At 39.6% G+C, this 14,919-nt stretch overlaps 1 long non-coding RNA gene across 2 annotated transcripts in view; it reads right to left on the reverse strand.

Annotated features, from left to right (window-relative positions):
• LOC128851637 (uncharacterized) overlaps positions 1–14,919 on the reverse strand; it is an 89,477-nt gene that overhangs the window by 65,788 nt on the left and 8,770 nt on the right. The window lies entirely within an intron of this gene.

Raw genomic sequence — 14,919 nt, forward strand, 5'->3', positions numbered from 1 at the left:
AATAAAGATATTTACTAACTGTTCTGTCTCTTTGAAGACTATCTCTGTCAAACCAAAGCTCGCACCTTGTCAAAACCAAAATTGCTGACGCTAAGAAATTGCAATAATGTCCTTCACTTGTGTCTTGGGAATGCTGACAGGGATGGATCGTGTACTTTGTTCAGTTATTTATTTATTTTTGCTTATTCTGCACATAGCTTTCTATTAAGTTAATCAGTATAATACTACAGGGACTGTTCATAACTCACCAGATATAAAGCAAAGGGATTTCAGTGACCAAAGCAACTTGACCAAATAATGCAAAAATAATATGAAAATGCAATGTCCAATAAATTTCCATCAGTATTTCAGATTAATACGTTAATACATAGTAATTTCATATCCATCATAACTTTCAGTGTGTTTCTAAGTAATTCAAAAAAGTAAGCTTATAAAAATCCCAGGTGACCTCCTCAAAAATCCATTTTTGCATATCTTTCATTATTACAGATATATATTAATAAGGTAACCTGATAGACAAAATGCTGAGTGACTTCTGTTGGTTCTTATCCCCTCAAGTACTACTAATCCCCTCAAATACTGCTATAGTGTGTGTCCTACAAAAATCCCTTAGACATCTCATCAGGGGTCATAACAGATATTAAAAAATATGGCAAATTTATTTACAAAATTAATCATAATCAGCTGTTTGAAAGTACTTGTTAATTTAGAGTTTTATGTTCATTTAATTGCATATGAATGTTGTTATGTAATATTTTCATGGGCTTTTTTAATAACCATGTACCAGATGGTGTTCCCTTAAAACTACCCATTTTAAACTAGTTACATTTAATCTTTTCAAAGGTAAATCTATTTATATAATTTTTTACCTTGAACAATGGCTTGTAAAACACAGTAAAGTAGCAAAAATAGACAAATTAGCAAAAAAAGACAAAATGAGAGCTCTGTAGAAAGGCTGAGTATTTATTTACTTAAACTAATACTTATTCTTTATATGAAAGCAGCAAAGGCTTTGATGTCTTGTTTTAACTGTAAACTGTAACTTTCCCATATTCATGGATTTTCACAATGCATATTTTTCATCTCACTCTGTTTTCATCTGTTTCAGACCAAATTGCATTCACCTAGTACAGAAGACAAGGATTAGTTGTCCCCTTATCTTATAGCACTTACTTACGAAGGACGACCAATAACAAACACAAAAAATATCACCAAATGTTGAGAACTTGGGCCCAGAAAGAAAACGGAAAACAATTCTGATAATGTTCCTGTTATCCACAAGTTTGCATCCCAAAGGAAATTAAATTTGTGTTTTACTTTATGCACCAAATTTCTGTTTTACTTTATGCACCAAATTCATTTCTGTTTAACTTTATGCACCAAATGACTAATACCATTGAGTTCTGAGAAAACGCTCCTATGAATAAAACTAAGCTCGTGCATAGATGTAAAAAGAGGCCAAGGCATTCACTACCTTTCTATTATAGAAAATTTTAATTTTCTTAAATGTCTGCTGTTAACACATTACAGCTCTTTTTCATCCAGCGTCATGATTCCACACTAAGAGCACCACAGGCTGACACTGCATGATAGAAGAATGAAAAGGTTCTGTTCTCATTTTTATTATTATTCCTTCCTCAGTTACCTTGGCAAAGTAATTTAACGTCTTTGTGTCTATAGAATAAAGATAGTTACTGTGACATCTTTTGAAACACTCAAAATTTAAATTTGAGGAAGATATGATTATTCAATACGGTATCACAAATATATTATGAATGAAGAGCTAAATGGAAAAAAAGAGTAAAACTATTTAAAAATAAGCACTTACAATAAAAGAATGGGGTGGAGGGAGTAAAATAATGCAAGTCTCCTTGAATGTGAATGTGTCTGGAGGCTCCCTCACTCACAAAATTGAACTTTGGGGAATTGCTTCCACTCCACATCCCTCATTCCCCATTCCTATGAAAGTGATGATGATAACAGAAAAAATCCAACAGAGCACGAAGTGTTACTTTTGTTGGCAGCAATAAAGATATGCCAAATACTGAAAAAAACAACGAAAAATAACTCTTAATTCAAAGTGAATGGCAGTTCTTTCAGAGAAAGAGCATGCATACATTTACCACGCAAGTAACCCAGCCCACTGTGCATTATGCCTGTCCTTGTATAATCGCTGATCAGAGTTCTTTATACAGAACAGTACATCGCCTGGTTTGTCTGTGATTATGTCTATAGGATACTTTAAGGTACTTCCAAAAATCGACTCCATAAGGTGTCATCATTCTCCTCAGGCCTTCATGTTCATGCCAGCATATCCCAGGCACATCCACAGAGCGTAACAAGCAGGGCGTCTTCAGACATCATACCTCTCTCATGAGCTCTCATAGTGCTCTTGCAAAAGTCCGTTCTGGGATATATCTGACTAACCTCCCCTGTACTGACACCCTTCATTATTTCCTCTGAATCAAGACCAGCAAGATGCTCAACCAACAGACACGCAGAGACAAAGCACAGACCCTACAAGAGGAAAGAATGATGAAGAACAAAGTCCTCTTAGGGTTCATGTGAATTAAGTGTGTGCCCATGTGTTTCTAGACATATAGGAAGCAAAAGTCAGGAATTAAGGCGTTCCTTCATGGGTTAATTTTAGAAGACAGTACTGTGTACATTTTATTTCTCATGAGTTTTGAAACATAGTACAGAATAAGTATCTTTGTTTTTTTCACTTATGGAGCTCACGGGCAAAGTATAGGACTGAACTGACAAACAAAGAGCCATTTAGACCCAGTGTCCAGCTTCTCAGGGCTCTGTGGTTCTCCACAGTAGCTACTCAAGGCATCATACAGAGGACTCTATTAACTCACCCAGCATCAGCTCTGACGTGAGCACTGACTGCTGTCATGCATGGAGGGACGACTTCACTCAAGACAGAAGCAGCATTGTTTTTATTCATATAAAACAGCAATTTAGCTAAGTCTGATAATAAATGTGATGGTTTAATAAGACATAGTGGCAGGGTACACTTGATTATTTACTGCACAGAGGACAGAGGCAGACAAAACTGTCAGGGATTCTCTTCTCATTAAGTCACAAGGTTCAGTGAGAACCCATTTGCTTTCTGAACTCCTTCTCAGAGAGGGGTCTAGGAGCAGCTGGATCCAATCCTGATCCCAGATTTGGTCAACGGTTTACGTCTGAAGGATTATATACATGCAATCAATCCTTTATATCACTTAGCTAAGATTACAAAACGTCACTGCACTTATACGCAATTCACTTACGCAGCATCTTACGTGATAAGGATTCTCTCAGCCTCGAGGTATAACCTCTAGAGGTGCCCCTACTCGAAGGGATATCCTGCCATGCAGGATCTTGGACTACTCACTATTTATGGAGTAAGATGACTGACTTATATTTGCATACCTTATTGAAGACACCAGTTTCTTACAAACTTGGCTTGAATTGGACACCCACCAGCACCGTGGCAGAGGTGGGCACACTACCATAATTCAGCCCTTGGCTACCATGTTGTTTTCTGCCTTCCTTGGATACACCTTGAGCTGGACGCAGCCATCACAACCGGACACATTCATCACAATCGCCGCTGGTGGTTATTGCTTCTGCAGGGTTACAGGAAAAGTTCAGGTTGGGGAAAGGGAGCACTGCCACAACTGCTGAGTCAGCAGGGAAGATGAAGACTGGAAGAGAACCAGCATAATCAAGGGACAGATTTCTAGCAGCCCCTTTAATTAATTTGTAGCAATAGTACTATATAAGGCCCTGGGCTTAGAGATAATAGACCAAAGAACGTCATAACCCAAACTGCTCCTCCAAGTAATCCTGCAAATCAGCTCAAGATTTGTCCATTAATTTTTTTTACACAACTAATCATTGATAAAACCGCACAGAGCAGCCTATTTTAAGGAATGACAAATAAACCAACAAACAAAAAGCCCTTCCCTTGTGCTTACAGTTCTTTTCCTGTATTCCTGTTTCTTACCACACGGCATGTCCTGCAGCTTAGCTCCTCACGCATCACAGGACTCGGCCTCTCAGGACTTCACTTTAACACTGTTTCAAGACAAATCTACAAAAGTGTGTATCTCAGATGTGTACCTGAGGCAGAACGCAATCCAAAGCCATCTCAGTTACCTACTGACTTGGCAAATACAGGTGTTTGCAGACTAACTGTGATACTCTAAAGTCCAAAGGCAATTCTTGTCAATTCACATTCCTTAGAATCAACTTACTTGGAAGATGCATAGAGCTAAGGCAAAGCGAAGAATGTTTCTTCTTTTTCCTCCTTCCTATAGAAAAATAAACAATGGAAATATTCAGGGTAGAAAAGTCTGGAATGGGAACCTAGCTGCTGTCCTGGAAGATGGCCTGTTTGACTTGTTAAGTGGGAAGGGAAAGTTTGACTTGTTAAGAGGGGTCCTATAGTACAGCGGCCAGTAGCCACATTGCTGCCATTCCATTGTTTTCAAAAAGATCCTCTTCTCTGTGTACGTAGGCCCTACACTCGTATCTTTGACACTGCATTTGAAATTACTAAAAGAGGAATACTGTATTAAGACAGTGCATCTACAGCTGCAGATATTACTTAAGGAGTCACACATTGTTCGGTGTGATCAGCGTAGGGTGAAATGCCTGTATACAAAGTATTTGCCAAAACTGCCATTCCAGTGATTTCCAGATACTTTAATTGCACATAAGCATACTCACTTATTTAAAAATATTTGTGTCTTCATTGGTGCTTTATAAACTGTTACTGGAAAATACACCAGAGCATCTTCCTTTACTTTTATTTCTGACTAAAGACATTTGTGCCATTTTGCTTTGTATATCTTTTATCATAGGAACTCCATTAATTCAATGATCAGTTTATCTGTCTTCTGCCATGGCTTAGTCAAGCAACAACTGTCAAATCAACCAGTGAAGAACAGTACATGCTAATTTTGTGGCATGGTCTGATTGTGCAATGTTCTCTTCGCAACTGCAAAATGCTTTTGGAAAAAAAACATAAAACCGATCTGACACTCCTACTTAGATGAATATTTTTTTAACTACTTTTCCCTTCCCACTCCAGGCAATCGTGTTTCTTTCCCTCTTTACTTAGTCCTCCATCTGATTTGCCTAGAAACACAGAAATAGTGGATGCTCCTCAGCCACCTCCTTATTCCAAATTCTCAGATTTTACATTTATGTTTACCTTACTACCACCAACAAGCTGGATAACAAGCATGTGAGCAACCATTTTAACTTATCAAACAATAAGTGAATATAGAAATGAGGAAAAAAAAAAATCTTTAACATGACAATGCAAGTATATTAACATGCAATCTGGCAAAAATAAATACTACAGGAAAAATTGCACTGAAGTGTAATGGCGCATGTTATGAAATTCTTTAAAAGCAATAAAATGCAAGAGTCCCTTATCCCTCATCTGCTTTATTAAATGGCTTAATAACAGAAGCATTAGCTATTTTATTGTAAATAATTTGCCTTTAGAGCCTATGAAAAGGATTGAAATTTCTTACATAATGAATTTCCTCTATTCACTTTTCATTGCACCAAGTAGAATGTTAAATTTTTCAAATTAGCATCCTGTTTCCAAAAATACAACAGGAAGAAAAATCTGTATGAACACTTAAGAAAATGTTTTCATAAGAGAAATGGATCCTATATTAAAATCACAGAAGTACCTAGGATGTTAGTGCAAAAGTTCAAGCTCATGACTAATGCCATTTGGTACCCCACAAGACATACCATCCACATCCTTATTTCTAAGTGCTTAATAGCAGTTACTCTACTAAAGCTAATTGCTCAAAAATTTTGTATAATAAAGATCAGATTGAAGAAAAATGTGCAAATTCAGAATCATAGAGTTAATTAATCAATAAACCATTTAAACTAGTATACATTGGCATCTTGGCTTGTATCACAGCCAGCATGGCCAGCAGGTGCAGGGAGGTGATACTGCCCCTGTACTCGGCACTGGTGAGGCCGCACCTCGAATACTGTATTCAGTTTGGGCCTCTCGCTACATGAAGGATGTTGAGGCTCTGGAGTGTGTCCAGAAGCTGGTGAAGGGGCTGGAAAACTATTCTTACAAGTAGCGTACTGGGGTTGCTTAGCTTGAAGAGGAGGCTGAGGGGAGACCTCATTCCTCTCTATAACTACCTGAAAGGAGGTTGTGGAGAGGAGGGAGCTGGGCTCTTCTCCCAAGTGACAGGGGACAGGACAAAGGGGAATGGCCTCAAGCTCTGCCAGGGGAGGTTCAGACTGGATATCAGGAAAAACATTTTCACAGAAAGGGTCATGGGGCACTGGAACAGGCTGCCCAGGGAGGTGGTGGAGTCACCATCCCTGGAGGTTATTTAAAAGACAGGTGGGGTAGGTGCTCAGGGAAATGATTTAGTGGCAGATAGAAATGATTTGACTCGGTGATCCAAGAGTTCCTTTCCAACCTGGTGATTCTATGACTCCATGATTCATTACTGCATCACAAACCAAATGTTTTTGACCACCAAAAAAAGAATTTATGGTGAAATTTGTCCTTTCTGCTAGTTACACTTAAAGTGTGAAGATTATTGCTAATTATAAAATGAATAGTTATCAGGACAGACCTTTGCAGCCAGTGCAGCTTATTCTGCAAGTATCAGTCTGTTCTGCTCTCAACTGGACATTTTCAAACTGTGGCCATGTATGTGAGTGCAGTTTCATTGTATCTCATGAATATTTTTAAACTTTATTCTAGCATGGTAAAAATCACTTCTACAGCACTTAAATTTTAACAAGACGTGTCTCTGGCCCCAAAGGGTTCATTGCTTAAAAGAAACCTGTCAAGACATGGTGGAAGATAGCAACTCAGGAAAGGAGAGAAAGGCAGAGGAGTACTGCATTAATGAAGAGAAACAGAGAGAAAACAGTGAACTCAGACAATCATCAAGGTTTTCTCTGGACCAGCAGGACAAAACCCCAAACAACATCGACTTCTGCAAGTCCTTCTACAGCAACAGTTGGGAGGGTAGATATCATATGACTTCATATGAACTGGTATGTGGTTTCCTGACTTGAGGTATGCCACATACCTCCTGAATTCGGGAATATTTATGAAGGCTCACCTTAAATCATAAGAACTCCTCTTCCCAAGCAGGTAGTCACTTGTCAGTCACCCATACTTATGAATTTTTATAATTTATGGGCAGGGCTACAGTGGCAGTTTGTCTCCAGGCACGGAGGATCTCAGAGCACACACTGGGTTTGCCTGTATCGTGCCAAGCCTACGGCTGACATCAGGTACTTAGAGAGACTGGGTGGTGGTTTTCAGCCACCTACCATTGCCTTGCTGGAGGAACTGGGCTGCAAACACTGCACACAGAGACCCTACCTGAGCCTCAGCACCCTACTGAGTTTCTGCCAGGCACAAAGCTGGCATACATCCCCCTGCCTGCATCAATCTGCTCCCTGGGAGCAGGAGGAATCAGAGTGTTCAGCCTGTGCTTGGACACTCAGCAACTTGTAGGAGGCCATGGGATAATGACCCCATTGCTGCAGTGATGCCTTATCCCAACTCAATGTGGGGCCACTGGAAACACCAAGAGGCACCATGTGGAAAGAGAAGATGGAAAACACAGTGAGTCAAACCATGCCACTAAAAGGATAGAATATGGAGACAGATGTGAACATTTTTCTGATTTCTTACCAGGATTTGGGAGGATTTTCCTCCCTCAGACTGACAGGACTGGATCCTGTATCAGGTCAGAGGCCCTCCTGGATAGATTGAAAGGCACAGTTTAAGTAGGTCTTGCTACAAGAGGCAGGAGTCCACCAGAGATATTTCATAAAAGGTGTCAATTCCATTCAAACTAGAGACAGAAAGAGACTTAGGGAAGGAGATCTACAAAGAAACTGGAGAGTCCAACAGAGAATGCCTTTCCCAGACGTTTACACCCGAACTGGGGAAAGGGCAACTATCAGCATGTGAATCATTTAACTTACTTCAGAGATCTACAGCAAGATTAAATGAAAAATACTGTAGAAGCACCTGTTTCTATTTGTTGAACATTCCAGGAGACTGAGCAGCCCAGATATAGACATCTACATTTAAGACATCTTCCATCTGTCTACATTTTAGCAATCTGTCCAAAATTGGATAGATTAATTCCAACCCGTATCCCATCGATGACCCAGTTTTCTAAGGAATGGTGGGGAGCAGGGGACTGAGAAACACCTTCATCTTGTAATAGTCAAGGATGGAACCTTGTTCTTCACTGTTTGATGTTTCCAGGTAAATTAAGAAAGTTGCTCATTAACAAACATTATCCTTATTTGGTTTCCCACATAGCTGAAACAATACAGTGGGAATAGAATTCAAAGAGCAATTAACAGAGTGTAAAATGAGAATACGGAAAATATTCTGATGGTATAGATGCTTAAGAGAAGCCAGTAACCGAGAAGCAAGAGAAGCATGAGAAGAAATACTGAGCACTGGAAATACAAGGCTGAGAGAGAAAAATGAGTGCAAGAACTATATAAGAAAAAAAGATTAGGTGAGGCTTTGCAAATGGGATGAAAGGATTGTATTAAATACACCAAAAGAGAAGAAGCCAGCAGAGGCATACAAAGGAAAGGAAGAGATGAGATTAGAACAGCTTCTTGTCAGTATGCTTGAATATGATATTTTAGTAGTGTCATCATGAAATATTTCCCAGTCTCTTTCTCTCACGTTTAAAATAGGTATAAAATAGAAATATGACCATATCTAAGCATTTCACTGAAAACAAGCTGCTGATATTTTTCAACTCTGTGTTACTTTTGAACATACAGCATGATGTAACTTTGAAACTATTTACACTTGATGGCTTCCTTTTTTGCACGGTGACCTACTTATTTTTAGAAGCCTTGTACAGTACACAAAAATTAAAGCACAGACAAAAATCTAATATTAAAAAAATAGAGCTTATGAAGAATAACATTATAAATACCTGTGGGGGTGGAAGTGTGTTATGGATTAGTTAAATATATGTATGATCTTCCTACTTTTGATATCAGTGCATAGCCTCTGATCTCATTTTCTCATGAGATACAGATATTCATAACCCAATTTCTTCCTGATACAGAAAGCAGACATTCCGATAGTGTTCTTCCTTGCCTACATATGTTCATACATCGTGTACAGGTAATATGTGCGTTCATATATATATATAAATGTTTGCTTCAACAAGCACAAACACCCATACATTCATAAATGGCTAAAATACGAACTTGTAAGAGCTAAAGAATTTTTAGGTAGATTCAAACATCTTATATTCTCCTTGTAGACACACCTGTATTAGGAAATCATATATGTGCATGCAGACAGTTAAACCAATAATAAGGTGCAGTTGCCAAGGAAAGAAACCAAGATCTTGTACCGGTACAACTGGAATATCTGAGATTATGCTAAACTGGTTAGCAATCAGATAATCATTCTGGTACATACACACTAGATAATACATATTTTTATTTGATTTAATGTGGAATTTGGCATGGAACCTAATATTAATTTTTACCTTGACTAGCCATCACGTCACAGAGACCAAGCAAATTTTGAAACTGAGTCACTCTGTGTGAGGGCAACACTGTCTAAAATAAATGAAATGTGCAGTTAGTCCAGTCAGAAGGAACCTATACTGAACTATCCATTCAGGATCTGCTACAAACACATAAATGACTTTATCAGTTATGACTCTTAGGGCCAGATTCCAAACTGATTAATTCAGCATAGATCTGCTGACTTCAGTGACACTACTTAAATCTACTGTGATAACCGTCAGCAATGTTCATAGAGAACAAGAGTTTTCACAATACCAATAAATCACTCACCAGTAATTTTTAGTTATAGCACTTCAGTAACAGGTCTAGGATTCACTGAAGGAGGAAAGGGAGGAAGGGAGGAAGGGAGGGAGGAAGGAAGGGAGGGAGGGAGGAAGGAAGGAAGGAAGGAAGGAAGGAAGGAAGGAAGGAAGGAAGGAAGGAAGGAAGGAAGGAAGGAAGGAAGGAAGGAAGGAATTCAATGCAACCAGACAGTGCTTGCAGGAGAATATTGCCAGAATTTATGAAAGAGAAAACCCTACAGCTCTTAGCAGTACAAACAATACATTTAGTGTAGCTGCTATGTACTATGTTAGGGTTAATTCCCCTTATTTATTGCCCATTTTTGATCCAGTAGTAGATAGCTATATAAACTAATGCATCTCTGTCATTTCATTCCTCCCACCCACCAAAACATAGGTTTTCATCTTTAAAAAAACCCAAAACAACAACAAAACCCCTACACTGCTAATACTCTTTTCTTGTGTCTGACAATTTGGGAACTCTCTTGCACTCATATTTTGTATAGTGTAGTCAGATTGTGTGTCTCAGAATGATGACAGTCACCCACAGCTCTTTATAGTAGTAGCCCACATTTTCACAAAGTGTTCTGCCCTTCGGTAATATAAATGTGTTCCTCTCACCCTTTAGTTTGAGCACAAAGTACATATCAAGAGTATGCTTCTGTTCTTACATACGTTTTACACTGGTGCAAGGCCAAGGTATAAGCTCAGTTACTGCCAGGATATGCCTCTCTGACTCAGATTTTAAATTTAAGAATATTAAGTAAACTCAACTATTTCTCAAAAATTTCATGCCAAAAGTATTTCAGAAGACTGGTACAATGACCTGAAACACATATTTCAACATATACAAAAAGCTACATTTCTTAAAACCTTGAAAGGGTCCTTCACATCTATTTTGACCAAGTGGTAAAGCTTCACAACACCTTCTAGTAGAACTGTGGACTATGAACCACTCAGTCGTGGCCATCTTACGTTCAGTAAGCAGCATTTGATATTTGTGACTTTGGCTATTAATGTGGCATGTTTTCTCTTTTTCATACATTTTTATAATTTTTATAATATGATGTAAAAAGCATATATGATATATAGATAAACATATGAACAAATTGTTTTGATTAATCAATTTACTTTGGATGTCCACCATGCAGACAAGGAAGTGATTTGATCAGAAAGGTATATTTTTTATGTCTTTCAAGTGCTTTTTTTCTGAATTCACAAAGTATATCACTCTGACCTACAGGCATTTATTCCCAATTCTACAACATTCTTTTAGCTGAAGGTAGTCCTTGTCATGTTCAATCAAATTTTATATACTAGGCAATTTTAGAAAAGAACATCTCTCCTTCCTTTTATAAAATCGGGGAAATGCAGTTAATGGTAGCTATACAATGTGTTCACATTTTGCTATTACATTTACAAAACAAATGGAGTTCAGATAGAAAAAAAAAAGACCTTGAGAATTTCATACTTGGGTATCAACTTGTTCTGAATCTTGTCTATACCCTTAAATTTTCAAATGTGTACACTCACTTCAAGCAATTATAGGCACTTAGCCAATGTTTTCAAAGTGAAATACTGATGTTTTGACATTCTGTACACTGATGTCCAATGCCTGACTCCAAATTCCAACTGATTCTATGATCTGCACCTCTGAAACAATACCTGTCAGTCTTTCAATATTAAAACATCCGAAAAGAGTAAAGATTAAATTGGTTATACTAGACCAAACTAAAGATTTATCCAACCCTGTATTCTGCTTCAGAAATAACTGTAAATAAATGCTGAAGGAAGAGTAAGAAGAGGGCAAGATTCTCCCCTACTATGCTACCAATCTCCAATTATTTTCACCTCAGGGGAATTCCTGAAGTGGATATGACTTTGCACACTCACTGACACCCTCCTATTACCACCACTATCCCTGGATTTCTCTTTCGCATGCTTGTCCAGTCTCACCCTGACCTATGAAAAATTTTGATTATCTGCAACATCCTCTGGCAAAGTTTACCTACTGCATGAAGAATCACCTCTTCTGGCTTGAGTATGACTCCTTACAGCTTTATTTGATGCTGCTATTCCTTTTACTACAAAAGACAGTGAATAATCAATCCCTATCCAGTCATTCCTTGCCACTCATGAGTGTGGTGCCACAGTCTCACAACTTGTCCTTTTTTAACTCCCAGGGTGAAGTCTCCTGTCTGACTCAGCTAATCCTTGAATGTTTTTCCCATGGAAGTATTTGATATTTAAGAAATCTCCACAAAGAAAAAAAAAACCTGTCCTTAAACACACAGTATATTGATTTATTTTTGTGAAAAATTATTCATTTGGATCAAAGAAGCATGCACAGGAGGACTATGGCGAGACTTCAATTCTCATTCTTTCACATGGAATTTTGACATCTGTGCTAGGGTGATGGTTTTTCTTACAGTAAGGTCCTGGGGAAGAGTTACCTGCCTCAGAAATTTAGCATGCTTAGCAAGGGACAACCCAAAGCCCCAGGTCACCGGAGATATTGCTGCAAAGGATCTGCCTGAAACCTCCCAAAAATTCATTTCGAACTACCACTTCCTGATGTTCAGGATATGCAGTTCAGCATCCTGTCCTCAAATCAGGTTCAGGGAAACTTTCTTTCCAGGAAATGAGCAGGCCCTACCTAGTCAACAGCAGTAATGGTGTTACCATACTCTTTGTACTTCCCCTCATTAGAACCAAAGGCATAAGGGAATATAGAGTCACTTGGAGTATGGTCTTAGTGGAGAAAATTCTTTCTGTATTTCACACTGAATAGACATTGTGGACTGAGTCTTCCTGAACAAGGTCTAAGCAGAATAACAAAAAAAAAAAATTGAGGATAACCGTGTCAGCCCTTACCAAAATTAAAAGGATGACATGCTAGTGAGAACACTGACCCTCTGTCTTGGAGACATTCTAGATATACTGGAGCACAGTTGAAGTTGTACAGAGATAAGCCAGGAGTTGCTGAGGTAACAGGATCCAAGAAGGAAACACTAGTGAAACATCTCAAAGGAAATAAGGGGTGCTTCCTTAAGAAGGTGACACAACCAAGCTCAAGTGCCTCTATCCCATTGCACACAGGATGGACAACAAACAGGAGGAGTTTGAAATGTGCTGCAGGAAAGCTATGACACAGTTTCCATCACTGAAACATGGTGGGATAACTCACACTAGACTGCTGCAATGGATGGCTACAAACTCTTTAGAAGGGAGACCCAAGGAAGGAGAGGCAGTGGAATAGCTTTATATGTTAGGGAGTGTTTGATTCGTCTAGAGGTTAATGACGGTGATGACAGAGTTGTTTTTATAGGTAAGAATCAGGAGAGAACACCATCAAATCAGAGATCATGGTTGGAGTCTGTCACAGACCACCCGACTAGGATGAAGATACGGATGAAATATATGAAATATATAAGCAGTTGGGAGAAACCTCATGATTGACCCCCTTGTCCATATGGGGGGCTTCAGTCTACCAGATGTCTGCTGGCAATAAAATACAGCGGAGAGGAAACACTCTAGAAGGTTTCTAGAGTGTGTGAAAAATAACTTCAGCTGGTGAGCAAGCCAACCAGCGAAGGCACCCTGCTAGACTCGTTGTTTGCAGAGGAGAACTTGTGGGTGATATGATGGCTGGAGGCCATCTTGGGCATAGCGATCATGAAATGATAAAGGTTTTGATTCTTGGAGGATCATAGAATCATTAAGATCGAAAAAAGCCCTTTAAGATCATCAAGCCCAAGAGTCAACCCACCACCACCATGCCTACTAAATCATGTCCCAAAGTGCCACACCTCCAGCGATGCTGACTCAACCTCATCTCTGGGCAGCCTGTTCCAATGCTTCTCTACTTCTTTCAGTAAAGATTTTTTCCCTACTATTGAAAATAAACTCCCCTGTCACAACTTGAGGAGGACTTCCAGAGAGCAGACTGTAGCCTGCTCAGGACGCTGGTTCAGAAAGTCCCTTAGGAGACAGCCCTGAAAGGCAAAAGTGGTCCAGACAGGCTGGACATTCTTCAAGAAGAAGTCTTAAAGGCACAGGGGTAAGCTTTCCCTACATGCCATAAGAGGAACTGGAGGCGAAGATGACTGGCCTGGCTGAACAGGCAGCTTTTGCTGGGATGCAGGAAAAAAAGGAGAGTTTGCCACTCTATTTGGGGCAAGCAACTCGAGAAGCGTACAGGGCTGCATCAGGTCATGCAGAGAGAAAATGAGAAAAGCAAAAGCCCAGCTAAAATTCAGTCTGGCCACTGTTGTAAGAGAACAAAATCTGTTTTTACAAATACATTAACAACAAAAAGAGAGCCAAGAAGAATTTCCATCCTGGGAACATTGCCACCAAGGATGAGGAAAACGATGAGATGCTTAATGCTTTCTTTGCCTCAGTCTTTAGTAGTCAAACCCTAGGTTTATCCCTAGGTTACTCAGTTATCCCTAGGTTACTCAGCCCCTTAGCTGGAACATAGGCACAGCGAGCAGAATAAACCCCTCATAATCCAGGAAGATGCAATTAACGATCTGCTACACTACCTGGACACCCACAAGGCTGTGGGATCAGATGAGTTCCACCTGAGAGTACTGAGGGAGCTGGCAGAGGAGCTTGCTAAGCCGCTCTCCATCATCTATCAGCAGTCCTGGTTAAAATGGGAGGTTCCAGATGACTGCAGGCTTGCCAACATTACAGTCATCTACAGGAAGGGCTGGAAGTAGGATGCAGGGAACTACAGGCCTGTCAGCCTGACCTCAGTACTGGTGGTGTAGGCAGCATGACTAAGGAAGTGATTGTGCCCCTGTACTCCGCACGGGTGAAGTCGCACGTTGAATACTGCGTTCAGTTTGGGGCCACTCACTACAAGTGAGTACACTGAGGAACTAACACGTGCAAAGAAGGGCATCAAACCTGATGGAGGGTCTAGATCACAAGACCTATGACATGCAGCTGAGGGAACGGGGGGCTGTTTAGTCTGAAAAGAAGGCTGAGGGGACACCTTATCACTCTTTACAACTGCCTGAAAGGAGGC

Source organism: Cuculus canorus, chromosome 3 (assembly GCF_017976375.1).
Source record: "Cuculus canorus isolate bCucCan1 chromosome 3, bCucCan1.pri, whole genome shotgun sequence".
Taxonomy (NCBI): domain Eukaryota; kingdom Metazoa; phylum Chordata; class Aves; order Cuculiformes; family Cuculidae; genus Cuculus; species Cuculus canorus.